We start from the raw sequence: 14,227 nt of genomic DNA on the forward strand, positions 1-14,227 counted from the left end.
AATGACGCGTCTTTAGCCACGCCACGCTTGTTTGAATGAAACAATCTAATTACGAAACTCATTGAAAACGATTGGTCATTCATTCATGAATGAGAAAGTTATAGTCTGTTTCTAGTAAATTAGTCAATGAGCAAGCGAAGACCAGTTTGAGCAGTATAGTCTGTATCGGATATATCCGTCTTCAGGGCTAGTGTGTAGTAGCAGAAAGAACGAATAAACCCGTCTTCAGGGCTGATCGAGTTAAAACTAGATATTAAATAGATAAAGTTAAAGTATAAAAATATAGCTTACCCTGAATTTAGGCGGTACGTAGATTAAATAAGTAATGAATGAGCAGTCGAGTGAGAGAGTGAAGAGTCTGTAAATGGAGTGAGTTGAAAGTCTGTAAAAGGAGTGAGAGTCGAGAGGTCCCCTACTGTAAAAGGAGTGAGAGTCGAGAGGTCCCCTATACTTTAATATGAGCCGGGTCATCACGGGACGAGACAGAGTGGAAGTAGGAATGACCATTGCTATGGTCACTGTAGCAGTACGATTGTTTACGGCTAGAGATCCCTACATATCTAAGGGTTGAGTCAAGACATTTTAAAAGAAGATTTGTTGGGATAGGATCTAATGAGTCGAACTTAGGAGACGACGATATGTTGACATCACGTACTTCAGATGAGCTGTTTTAAAATCATGAAAAATAGTGCCTTTATGTGACATACCAACAATCAAATTTTCTTCATTTTGGCCTGTGTCAAGCTTACATCTAATCTTAGCAATTTTTTCTTTAAAATAGTTTACAAACACGTCTGGTAAAATATTTCTATCAATGTTGCCTGGCATGACATTCGCTTTTAATTTACCACTCATTTCGTTAACAACAATGAATAGGGATTTAGAGGTGGAACATGACTACTATAATACAATCCCTTTTCAGAAATAATTTTGTTTTTTTTTACGTCATTGACACACTGATTGTAAATAACACGGTCCTCTTGGTTGTTTGTTTGAAGCCATCTCCTCATGTCGATGCTGTTTAGAAGGCTGTATGTCAGCAGTGATCCACGGTGCAGAAGGTCGATCAGACAATCCTAGATCCAATACAGCACGGAGACAGGCATTGTAAATTTCAGCAGGATTATTGTGTTCTTGGTGTTGGCAATTTTCAAGGTCCTCTTTGATCTGGTCGTTGAAGGCAACAATATCGATGGCCCGCAGGTTGCGAGATGTTATTACGCGTTTCGGTCTACCTGGTTGTGGACTGTAGGAGAATGTGATCATATGGTGGGATTCACTTGGGATACTTTCCAGATCCAATGTAAGAGTTTACGCCACCGACACCTTGTCTTTCGGTTGTGAGTGCTATAATACGAAAGCATCTGGTCAGCCCTGTCGCAACCATTCATATTGTAGTTGTAGTAGTCGATGATTTGGGGTTTTATCACAAGGCTGCTTCCTTCTCAACTGACTGAACTTGACCTTTTGTTGACACAACAGAACACGCTTTTTTTGACTTTTTGTCTTTCCATTGGACGAGAAGTAAATCTTTTTCTACATGGTAAAACCATCTCTCTTCCATGTGTTTTGAATTTGAAGATTTTATTTCATTTGGAAATTCTCTTCTGTCAATGTTTAGTGTGTCTGTGGAGTTGTGTCTGTGCTTGCGTAAAAGTTAATGAGTGGCATGGATTTATAAAGTCTGTCTGGGAAATTGTGGTGTCCAGATCTAACATTGGGTGTCAGGAGCGTGGAAATAACTTTGACTGCTTGCTGTGAGTCTGCATCTATGTGTGGATTGTATGATGTGTCTGCTCCAAAGTAAGTGAGGATGTTGAAAACATAGCCCGTCGCGGAGTCACATAGTCCAAATGTTTTGATGTAGTATTTTTTAGGCTTTGATTTATTGTACTGTTTGTGTTTGAACCTGCCTTTGAAACCTATCACCATGTCGTCAATAGATACATTTTCAAATTGGTAGAATACATCCTTCAAACTTCAGCACAAGAGTATTTATGAAGGGTTCGAGTTTTGTCTTACCTTGCAAACAGGCTCACAAACATGTAGCATAGAATGATGAAATTGATTTCGACTAAACATTTGCGAATACCAGGTGTGTACCCATGATGTTTAATTGACCAGTAATCTGAAATAAAGGGCTTTGGATCCAAGCCCAAGTTGATAAGCACTGCCAAGAATATATAAAGTTCATATCTCCCAATAGGTGACCAAGCAGCAAAGTATCTACTGCTTAGGTTATTTGTTTTCCTTATATCAGCATAAATATTTACTTGATGGATCAGATCATCAATGATGTCCACAATGAAATATTGTTGTAAGATTGTGAAAGGGGTAGCTCTTTCACCACAGCAATATTTTGGACCAGAAACTCCATGAAAGGGAAAATGGTTGGGCATTTCTTCATTTGGCTGTGCTCGCCTCCATCCATTGTTGTAATCCACAGACTTGATGAAATTATCAACGTTATTAGTACTTGTACTATTACCACCGCTGTCCATATTATTGTCACTATCACCACTATCACGTGGACAATGTCACCAGCCATATGGAATATAACATGGAGACAATGATTACCGACATAGTTAAGAGTCATTCCAGCTGGTGTATGGTTCACTCACAATCTAGTCTTGAAATCAGATGGATCCCCAGAATTTTTGTATCCGAGTTCGTGTGAATCACTTTTGAAGCCAGACAGTACTTTCTTCCATCCAGCCCGGTCTTGCTATCCAACATACATGCAGAGCAGTACGAGCTTGGTTTGCAAAGCCATCTAGCACGTGTAGATTGCGATTCACCTCTATCAACCCGAGTCCAAGATGAAAATTGATTAAATGACAGGCCTATGGTTGACTCAACACCTTAGACAAAACTCAGTGGGGGAGGTGGGGGGGGGGGGGGGGTAGGGTCACTCCAAGGAGGGGTATTTTCCTCATCCAGGTCGGAACCATCAGAAACTAATGACAAGCCATTTTCTGAATCATTATAAGAGTAATCTAAATTAATTTTTTCATGAATAAAGGCAAGGGACATCAAATTCGTCGTTAACTTCAACTATCCAGTTTTCTGAAGATGATGGCTGGAATCCTCTGTCGAGAAGATTACCAGTGTTCACCGTTTTGCTTTCGACTTCAAATTCCATATCCAAAAATATGTTGGCATCAAAGGAAGAGTTGCTTGAGATGTTATGCTCCTGAAGTGTAAGTGGTTGGGACATTGACGGAGGTGGAGATGGTGGCGCTGGTTGGGATGTTGATGAAGGATGTGCTAGTATTAAGGCAGGTGATGGTGTACTTGCTGCAAGTACTGAGTCTAGAGGATTCTGTTTGGGTCGAATGGAAATATCTTTGTTGTTGCAAATGCTTGGCTCAGTGATTGTGTTCAGTCCATGGTGTTTTCCCATGGCTTCCTCAGGATTTGAGGCCAGGTGACTTTGTTGATAGTATTCTTTGGATTTGCCATTAGGAATTCTGTGCAGCGCTTCCTGTATGCAGTCTTGAAAGGCTTGAAGATAAGTTTGTCCAATGTTTGAAGAGCATGGGTTGTGTGAGGTGGTAAGCTATAGAATTTCAATTTACTCTTCCCTTGCAATTTCCAACAGGTCGATGACTTTATGGCTGTAGTGGGAATCTAGTATAAGAAGTTGTGGTCTTTCTGGACTGCAGTTCGTTCACCATCCATGCGTTAGGTTGATGTGCCCATTCTGTTCCATGCGGTGCATCATTAGCTTCATTGTTTTTCCTTTAATGACACATAGGGGTGGCATTGCTTGTCCAGCTGCACTGATACAGACAAGCGTGGTTATACTTTCTTTCGATGGACCACATCTGGCGATGATCCTTCGTGTACCCTTCTTTGCCAATATGTGGGAACTGGAGACCTGTTTCATCACAATTCCAAATTTGTGCTGGCTTGTTGAAGAGGTCAAGTCGAGTCATTACGGCAAAATAGCTCTCCACCACCTACTGGGTCATCGAAAGTCTTTTTGATGTAGTGTTTTTTGGCTTCCTGTTGACAAGGTCAGGTCTACAAGATTGGAAGCCAATACAAGTAGTCTCTCCCTTGCACACCATTCTTCCAACTGCGTTTTCAGCTTTAGTCTTCGGACAAGATTCCCCACCTTGTATAGAAAGTGTGCTATTAATGTGAGGCTAAATCTCCAAAGACATGGCTCCGCACTTCTCCGTAAACTGTGGATTGCAATCTGTACAACATCGTTTTGCTCATTGGGGCAACAGGGTTTCCTGATGACACTAGTTCCATTTTAATTTGTCTATCAGCCACAGTGATGATTTCATACATGATATCATTCGACGCCAAAAGACCCCCTTTATTTTTGCGTCAAACTTACGCTGAATGGTGAAAAGAATCCAGGTCTGTAATTTCTAAGGCCAACGTCCACAGCTCAACAGCACATTTGGTACATTTACTTTGTTTGGCCATCCTTTGGCAAATGAAACCAGTGATGTAAAACAAAGTATTCTCATGAAATTCAGAAGGTGAATTTATAATTTGTAAGATTTGCAAACTGATGTCTCGACTTGCTTCCATCTGGTAAGGAAGAATTGTTCATGAAAATGTAGCCGCTGGGCTCAGCAGGTTCTACGCAGTTGACATTTGAAGACGGACAGAAACTGTTGTGAAGAAGCACCCCTCAATGCCCATTTCAGTAATAGCACATTCTGATTGTTGTTAGACCCACCTCTTCTACGCAGATGGCTGAAATACATTTCCAAATGGTCTTGTGACATTTTGTAGGTAAGGATGCATTTCATTGGGTTGGCAGATCTTGAAAGAAGAGATTGGCAAATTTTTTAGATTGAGGCGATTGTCACCAGAAACCCCAAAAATGACGTCTTTCTTCTAATTAAAGCCTTGCCTGCCGTGTTTGTGAGATATGATATATTTATTTACCTTGATGGGTTGAAATTACTAACGATTCAAGATGGATTGGTTCCATGTCATGATTTATTCTTCTTGATGTTGTTTTACATGTTGGATCAAAACGAAAGTGTCAAAAGTGAAAGTAAAACAGTTGAACCGGAAATCAACTAACAATAACTTGTAGCGATTCATTAAAGTTGATGTAGTTATAAAGTGATCCTAACGTTTCAAGTTTTGGATGAAGATTAATTGCGTCCATCCTGCTTTTATTCCCCCTAACAATTGGAATTCCGACAAATTGGCTATCAAATAGTGTGTCAATATTGGAGATTAGGTTATTGGTTTCTTCAATACCAACAAAATCGGGATGCTTTAGATCTTCTCGTAAAAAATCGAGGGCATCAGCAACTGAGGGGTCAGGATCTGGGCTGCAAGTTTTACATTCATCTTAGATGTCATGTAATCGATGTGTCTTGTCCGGAGCTTGTTTGCCAAATGAAGATCATCTTTTAACTGGACATTGTGAAGTGAGGCAATATAAAACCAGTTGAATTCATGATTGTTGTGCTTGATACTGATACGTTCCATGTCTCCAAGGCAATTTCTTACACATTTCAAAAGATGACAGGCATCGAATATAAAAAAAATATTTCTTTTGCTTTGTTATCTGTACGTTATCGAATGACATAGAACATCCAAGAATTTGAGCAGTGGCTTGGTTCGCAAAACTGCCGTCACAAGTAACAGAAACTACATTGAACCCCTTGTCACTCAACAGGCTGTTGGCGTGATTGACTAGTCGTTAAATTGTAGTGGTGATGGTTCTCCATTGCTTTCCAGTGGCAGAAATGGTCCTGTCGTGGTGGATGGCGATGGCGATGGTTGTATACAGTTGTGGTTGTATCATCTATTGAGTTGGGTAAGGTATCTGCTTCGTGCAGAAATGGTCCTGTCGTGGTGGATGGCGATGGCGATGGTTGTATACAGGTCTGTGGTTGTGATCATTCTATTGGAGTCTGTGGTAAAAGAGATGATCCTGCTTTCCAGTGGCAGAAATGGTCCTGTCGTGGTGGATGGCGATGGCGATGGTTGTATACAGGTCTGTGGTTGTGATCATTCTATTGGAGTCTGTGGTAAAAGAGATGATCCTGCTTTCCAGTGGCAGAGATGGTCCTGTCGTGGTCAATGGCGATGGCGATGGTTGTCTACAAGTCTGTGGTTGTGATCATTCTATTGGAGTCTGTGGTAAAAGAGATGATCCTGCAATGAGTTGTGATGTGCTTTGGTCAAGTTTAGCAGCCAGTCTTTTATTGAGGACAGCAGATTTCCTTTCAGTCTTCCTCGAAAATAATCCAATATTTTTCAAATGTTTATTATGAATACAAACAGAATATTCAACAACATTTAAATTTTCGTTGAAAATTTTGTCCATATTCGTTCACTGACCTGGAACATTTATTTGTTCTCCTGAATCATAAAATCTGAAAGGCCATTTTTCTTTATATGTGACCCTCCGTCTCAAAACGGTATTATGTCGGGATGATTCAGACCCCAAAAAGTGAATTTAGAGATAGAATGATGAGAAATGCTCCGTTCTTGCAATGCGGGAAATAGTCTTTATACTACACCATAACGTACAGAAAGTAAACCTAAGTTGGATATTTGTGGCTATGAATTCACTTTCCCTTACCGAGTGGATCCCGACATAATACCGCTTTGATACGATGGGTCACATATAAGATATTCGGGAATGACAGGGTTTACAGATGTTCATCGAATGTGTGTCTGTTCTGTCATTTATAACACAAATGCCGTAGGCCATTAAAATATCGTCCACATTATTAGCCACCTTGGATGGTATTTTCTTATCTGTCGCTTTCCGACATCTCAATCCACATTTCCTACACAATTCATTGATATTAGACAAATGAACGTCCAGTGTGTGATCTGTAAAAAAAGGGAGAAAAACAACAAAACATTTTGACTTGCCATATAAGGTAGAGCATTAATACAAAATAATTTATTAAGTGTGTTCGTGGAATGAAAAACAATTCATGACAGCCACAATATCTAGTCATTTTCAATATCTAAAATCAGTCTGTTTTAGTCCTTTGAAATAAATAACCTTGTTGCTTGAACATTGAATCAAATTGTCTTGGAATGAGATTACTTAGTTTTGTCCTGATCCTTGCCATAGTTCCTTGTCTGGGAGGGAAACAGTCGAATGTATAGTTATAGTTTTGGGAGATGATATTTTTTTCCTTGTAAATCCGTTATGCATTGTATTGTGTTTAGTTTACATATTATATTATATGAATGGTATTCCTCTTAGTTGAGACGTATGCTTGTGTCTGGATGAGACTTTTAGTGATCTCAAACTAAGTACTTGAAGTGTCGAAGCGCGTTAAACACTAAAACAAACAAACAATAAGTACTTTGATGGTGTGCTTTTGGAATCTACACCTGTTTCTTATTTAACCAATTCCCCTTTGTCTTCCCTTTTCTTGGATGCTTTATTGTAATTCCAGAACTTTTTACTATCCCATTTTCTCCCTTAAAAACAAAAACATAAAACAGACCCGTTTTTGGGTTGCCTGGAATAATACTTTTGTTTTTTTGCGCGTTGGGCTCTGCCGAGTGTAGTAATCCAACAAATTAATATTACACACAGCATCCGAAGCAGGCGGTTGCGTAATTTCAGTAGTATCATCAACACTTTCATTCTCCTTGTTGCATCCTGTTTCACCAATCTCCTCATTATCCGAAACGGGTTCCTTTTGTGGTTTCACACTTGAGAAATGACAAATTGATCACCTGAAGTAAGGTGCACTGTGAAAAAATAGTCACTGTCGAGTGCACAATTTAATATCTGGTTTGATCGGGGGTAAGTTCATAATGTGTACCCCCTTCAATAGTTTCAATTAAGGTAACTTGGTAAAAATCAGTCTGTGACTGTTCACGTTTTTCACTGATTTGAGTGTTAAGTTGGAGCAATTTGAGCAGGTTGATGAGCGATAGAAACATCAGTTTCTGACGAAGTTTGAGTGGGAGCGACAGCATACAATTGAAAATTGTCGACCTGGGAGGGTTGAGCAGATGAATCATGATATTGGCCATTATTGTGTTGTTGATGGCCGGCAGAATCCACAATAATATGGCCAAGATCAATCAAGTCAAGATCAGTCTTCTTGGACTTGTGTGTGTGGTGATGAAAATTCATTTTGTTGGTTTGATGGCAGTTCAAAGTCATTGAAATGTTGGTCAACAACCTCTTTTTTTCAGGAGGGTGTAAAATCCATTTTTATCATAGATAAACAGTGCAATCACGTGCTTTTTATCGTTGGACTTGTATGCAACAAGGGTCTTATCCTCTGTAAAGGCAAAGCTGCTGTCGAACTTGTTGATATCCTTCCCTGTTTGGAATGCCTTTGGAAGAAAAGCCTTATTTTTTCTTACGGTACCAACTAGAGTCAATCCTTTCTTTGATAAATGGTCGGCCAATTCAATATCTGTAAAAAAGTTGTCGCAGGTAATGTTACGACCAGTCTTGTTATATGGTACACCATACCTGCCTATTATTACGGAACGTCCGTAATTGGTACAAAAGTGTAAGGACAATTACGGACTTTGGGAAATAAAAGAAATATTACTGATACAAATGGTCACAACGTTAAATTAAAAAATAATACATTTTTTTTCATTATTTACCGCATGTTACAATAAAAAATCTCAATGCTAGGGAAAGACAATGGTGTGATAGCTTTTTGTAAGGAAAAGAACCCCAATATTATTTTATCAGGCTGTCCTCTATATAACATGGTAAGTTTATTTTACATATATAAAAGGGTGTACCGATCATTATTTTTGTTTGCTTTAGTATTACTGAAATTTGACCATGAATTACTGATGAATTTTGTATTTCTTACTGAATTTGAAATTTTCAAGTAGGCAGGTATGGTATGGTACACTCAATTCCTTCACAGTTTCTCTCCCAAGATGTGTTCGTCTCTCACCATGTCTTCCCAAGTATGGTATCGCATGCAGGGGGTAGGCTGTCTCACTGTCACAAATCCAAAACAATTTGAGACCGTACTTGTCCGGCTTGCTTGGGAAGTATTGCAAAAATTTACAGCGTCCTCTCCATGGTACCAACTGCTCATCAATCGTCAGACATTGGGATGGAAGGTAATTACTTTGGAGATTTCTATTCAATTCTTCAAACAGACCACGACGAATTGGAGCAAATATATCATATCTTTGTTTCGTCTGTTTGACCGAGTAGTCTTGTCATCAAATCTCAGATTAGGGGACAGTTCTATAAATCTCTTCATGCTCATAACACACATTGCAACATTGTCAGCTGAAGGCCCATACCATATCTTTGTTACTTTCAACAGACTAAGTTTCCAAGATGAATGAAGAGGCCAATCGGTGCAGTTATTTCTATCAAATCTGCATATTTCCACCTTGCACCGTGCTGCCTGACACCCTCTTGGTTTGTCATTTGTGTTATATATTGCCAAACTTTCATGTTGAAAGTCAACCGAAATGCAGATGAGATCAAATCAATGAATTTTGATTTCCAGACGTGAGATTTAGGGGGCCTGAAAACATTTCTTGTTGGGTGTTCTGCCAACTTGAGGAAATGAGGTTTTGCTCCAGACTATCGCGCCATTTTTGCTCATGAAAATGTTACTGGTTCAGGGTAATTGATAGAATTAACAGCATAAGTTGTAAAAACGAAGGTGCTCTAACCAAACTTTCGCACCGTATAGACCACAATTTTAAAACATAACTTTCAACTGAGGATATCTTTCCTTTGGATAAGGAGATTTCACTTAATTATGAAAAAGAATTAAAGAATGAAAAATAATATCAAGTTTTAAAATATAACGTTATTGGGGTGAGAGAAAAAAATTTTTAGAATTAAACACAGGGTTCGATAAAACTTAAAGGTCGCTGAAAAACAATTTAACTAAGCACGCGTTTTCACCGGAAGCGAGGACGAGAGACACAAGCGCAAAACCATGTTGACATTCTCTCTAAGGACATGTGCTATCGCTTAATCCCGCAGCATCTCTCCATCTGTGTGCGCATTCTGCGCAACCTTTCTATTTTTGTCCCGCAAATTGTGAATATCATGGCTGAGCATTCACTTTAACTTGTGTTGATTTGATATAAATAAACTTTCTTTTATCGACGGGTTACCCATAGTGGGCAAGGTGGCACTTTGTCTTCTATCCCCTTACATCTGTTTTCCAACATGCTTTCTGTCTTTGTCTTGGAATGAGATTACTTGGTTTTGTCCCAGCCCTGGCTGGAGTCCTAGCTGGGAGGGAAACAGTCAAATGCAAAGTTATTGTTTTGGGAGATGATATTTTTTTTCCTTGTAAATCATATCTCTGTTATGTATTATTACATTTATTATTTTGAATTTATAATGTAAGCATTTGAGTGTATTCCTCTTTGTTGGATTCTGTGCTTATGTCCGGATGAGACTTATAGGTGGTCTCAAACTAAGTACTTTGATAGTGCTCTTGAAATCTACATCTGATCCCTATTGGTTCCCAGTTCCCCTATGTCTTACTTTTTCTTGGGTGCTTTAATTGTAATTCTAGAACTTTTTACTATCCTATTTTCTTCCTTTTTACTGGCGTTGATATAACCTAAATGTGTTGCAATCGCCGTAAACCCCTTAAAAACAAACAAACAACAAAACAAGAGTTGCTCTCTTTTTGCACGATTATCTGACCCCGTGGTTTTTTGGAAAAAAAAAAAATTTCAATATTTTGCAAAGAAATAGATGAATTTTGCAGAAGCAAATACACTAATAAGTAAATTTTGCAAAAATTTAGCTTTTCACCAGATTCGTGGGTTTTCCTTCAAAACTGAAGTTGCCGTTTCTTGGCACTTTTTTTATGATTGCCGCATTTTGCCTGTCTTTTAACATGCAAAATTAATTTCTATGCACAGCGGGTACCTACTCTTGTTTTATGAATTGCCATTGTAAAATTGAAATCTAGTCAAATGAAGGATCATCCAATTTCTCCCTTTTTCAGCCTGTATCGTAAAGTTTTAACATTTAATACTAATCCTAATGTTTTGTATAAACTGATTTATGTCTGAATGTGTTGGCTGACTTTTTCTTGTTTTTTTTAAAATCTTATTTTGTTTTCTGTTGGTTTTTTGAGGGGTCGTTTTGCTTGTATATAAAAAAAATTTGGTTTTATTTTTAGGGGTGTTTGTTTTTTTTTCCATTTTATTTATTTATTTTTATTCATTTGTTTTTCTTCGAAGTCCGTGATTTTAGAAATGTAAGCTTGGTGCTTGGCAAGAGAGAGAGAGCGAGAGAGAGAGAGAGAGAGAGAGAGAGAGAGAGAGAAATTATACTCTAAAATATTCCACAGTATGTTTGAAGATGAATTAAAGCATTTTAATTTATTGATCTACACAGAAATAAAAATAACAAATAAAATAATGTGACTTAACTAAATTTGTTTGTTTCATTTCTTTTTTTTATTTTAATTATTGATATTGGTTGGATTTTTAGGTGGTAGCGTAGCTCAGTGGTACGGTCATTGCTCCGTACCAGAAAGGTACCGAGTTCGATCACCCGCCGCTGCACTTTGTGGCCTTGAGCAAGTCACCTCGCCTTAGCTCTAATTGCGGTGCTGCTCTGTGGCTGACGCCTGGGTTATTCCAGTCTTCTCTTGGAATAGACCCTAGAGACAAATTTCCCTTATGGGACGAATAAAGGGAATTTTTTTTTTTTTGCGGCTATGTGGTCTTGTGGCATGACACTCGCTTTCGGATCGGAAGGTCCTGGGTTCGAGCCTCGTTCTGCGCATAGTTGAGTCCTTGGAAAAGACTCTTTACTCGCATTCTCTCACCGTACTCAGGTGAAAAATGAGTATCTGACCATTAACAGCGTTGTCTGTACGAAAAAATTGTAATATTGCCTAACAGGCGTCATGTTTCGTTCTACATATTACGTGTTGCTGTTGGTCAGGGACCTCTTGTAAAGCGCGGGTGGTTGGATGGGAGCATCACCCTTGAATCATATACCTATGATGTTCGCATGGGTGTACGATCCGATAGTGATGTCGTTTCTTCTTCTCTTTACTAGCCTATCCTGCTTCTTTGGTTTGTGATTGTATTTTTGACAGGGGATATTTTTTTTCCTGTAAATCCTCTGCCTGTTTGTTCTTGGTTATTTATAATTTAGCTTATGATATCTTTAGGTTATGCTTTTGATTGACATTTGTACTATTTTTGTTAGATTGCTTGTTTTTTTGTTTCAGCGGTCTCTCATATAACCTCAATTGTGTTGGGAGAGACCTAAAGCAACAAACAAAAAAAAAATCTTGTAAAGCGCTTTGAGCACATTTAGTGGGTATTGCGCAATATAAAAGCTCAATATTTTAAAAATTAATATTTAGTTAGGGGGAAGGGGGGGGGGGCATTTGTGTGACTATGTAAAAATAGCTTTTGATAAACCCAAAACACTTACCCATCATTAGAGTTAGAGGGGACAAGAGAAAGCTACAAATAATCTCAGGGAGGCACGTACTGTCTACTTCCACCGTATTGGTTTTCGTATTTGCTTTCTATAGATAGTTCGAAGATGACGTCACTCATGTCTTTGTTATTGTTTTTTGCCATCCGCGTTTATGAGTATTGCTCACTGAACTGCATTTACCCGACTATAAACGTTCATGGATATACACAGTTTTGTGTTTTGGTCCGTTATACTTCCGGATGGCAATCTTATGATTATGAGCTTCTTAGCCAAGTGCATACTATCTATAGGTTTCCCAATTTGCTTTCTATCTTTGTCTTGCTAGATTATTTGGTTTTGTCCTGGCCTTGACTGTGGGAGAAACGGTCAAATGTTTTGTTAGGTGGTGGGTCACAATGTTAAAACAGTGTTAAGTACCGCTTAAAAAAGAAATTAGCACAAAGGAAATTAAGGGACATAACTTATACACGTGCTTCTTAACTCCTCTTTTAATAACAGAGTTGCCTCCCTTTTACCATAAAATAAATTAGTAGTCCAGAAACCTGTTCCTTTAAACAGATGGATTAAAATGACCCTCATTTTGTAAAAATAAAAAAATTTTAATCTCAAACCTTTTGGGCGATATTACAATTTTTCGGACAAAGACAACGCTGTTAACGGCCAGGTACTCATTTTACACCCGAGTTCGGTGAGAGAATGTGAGTAAAGAGTCTTTTCCAAGGACTCAACTATGCGCCGAGCGCGAGGCTCAAACCCAGGACCTTCCGGTCCGAAAGCGAGTGTCATACCACTAGACCACATAGCCGCACTTTAATTTTGATTTTCTCAAAAGCTGAAAAATGTGACTTTGATCGTTTTTCCCCTGTGGTCTTCAATTTCTTTTTTTATTATAATGCCATACTGGGTTACAATTTTATGGGGATAGGAGCAGGTGAAAATTTCCTTCATCGCGTATTGGGTGACAGTCAATTCTCAATGGCTGAATACTGGCAACAATGGTTCAGTGATATTTGTGACCCATCGTCTCAAAACGGTATTATGTCGGAACGAACCAAATGCTTAAAAGCCGACTTTAATGTTAAACTGGTCAAAAATATAAATTGTTGGCATTAACACCCTAAAATATGGTATCCATTCTCCTCAATAAATGATATAAACTCAACACAAGTCTGATATTTCTGGCTATAAATTCAATTTTCAACATCTTGACCAACCCGACTTAATACCGTTTTGAGGCGAAGGGTCGCATTTATGAATGAGACAATAATAATATATGTCTCGATAAATTCTTTGCAATTTTATGTACTGTTTATGAGCTTCAGTTTATAATATGAACCTTGCCGGGAGAATATGATATTTTATGGCTCCTATATATAGTATGAGCTTGGCTAAGAAGCTCATAACATTGCCATCCGGAAGTATAACGGACCAACACACAAAACTGTGTGTATCCATGAACGTTTATAGTCGGGTTAAAACAGTTCAGTGAGCATTACTCATAAACGCGGATGGCAAAAAAAAAACAATAACAAAGACCTGAGTGACGTCATCTTCGAACTATCTATATCAATCGGTCAATATTTGTGACCAGTCGTTCCAAAATGGTATTATGTCGGGGCGAACTTGTTACTTAAAATAGAATTGTAAGCTTAACGCATAACATTCTGATTTATTGTGCGGCTATGTGGTCTTGTGGTATGACACTCGCTTTCGGATCGGAAGGTCCTGGGTTCGAGTTCGAGCCTCACTCGGCGAATAGTTGAGTCCTTGGAAAAGGCTCTTTACTCATATTCTATCATCGTACGTAGGTGTAAAATGAGTACC

The 14,227-nt window shown here is 38.6% G+C and overlaps 1 long non-coding RNA gene across 1 annotated transcript; it reads left to right on the forward strand.

The window, feature by feature from the left end:
- The first annotated feature begins 5,827 nt into the window (after positions 1-5,827).
- On the forward strand, positions 5,828-11,377 carry LOC144967068 (uncharacterized). The gene is made up of 2 exons (XR_013644317.1): positions 5,828-7,266; positions 7,317-11,377. It is a non-coding gene; the product is annotated as an uncharacterized LOC144967068 (long non-coding RNA).
- Positions 11,378-14,227: the final 2,850 nt, after the last annotated feature.

This window comes from Berghia stephanieae, chromosome 3 (assembly GCF_034508935.2).
Source record: "Berghia stephanieae isolate SIO BIC M18660-M18661 chromosome 3, UCSD_Bste_1.3, whole genome shotgun sequence".
Lineage (NCBI taxonomy): Eukaryota > Metazoa > Mollusca > Gastropoda > Nudibranchia > Aeolidiidae > Berghia > Berghia stephanieae.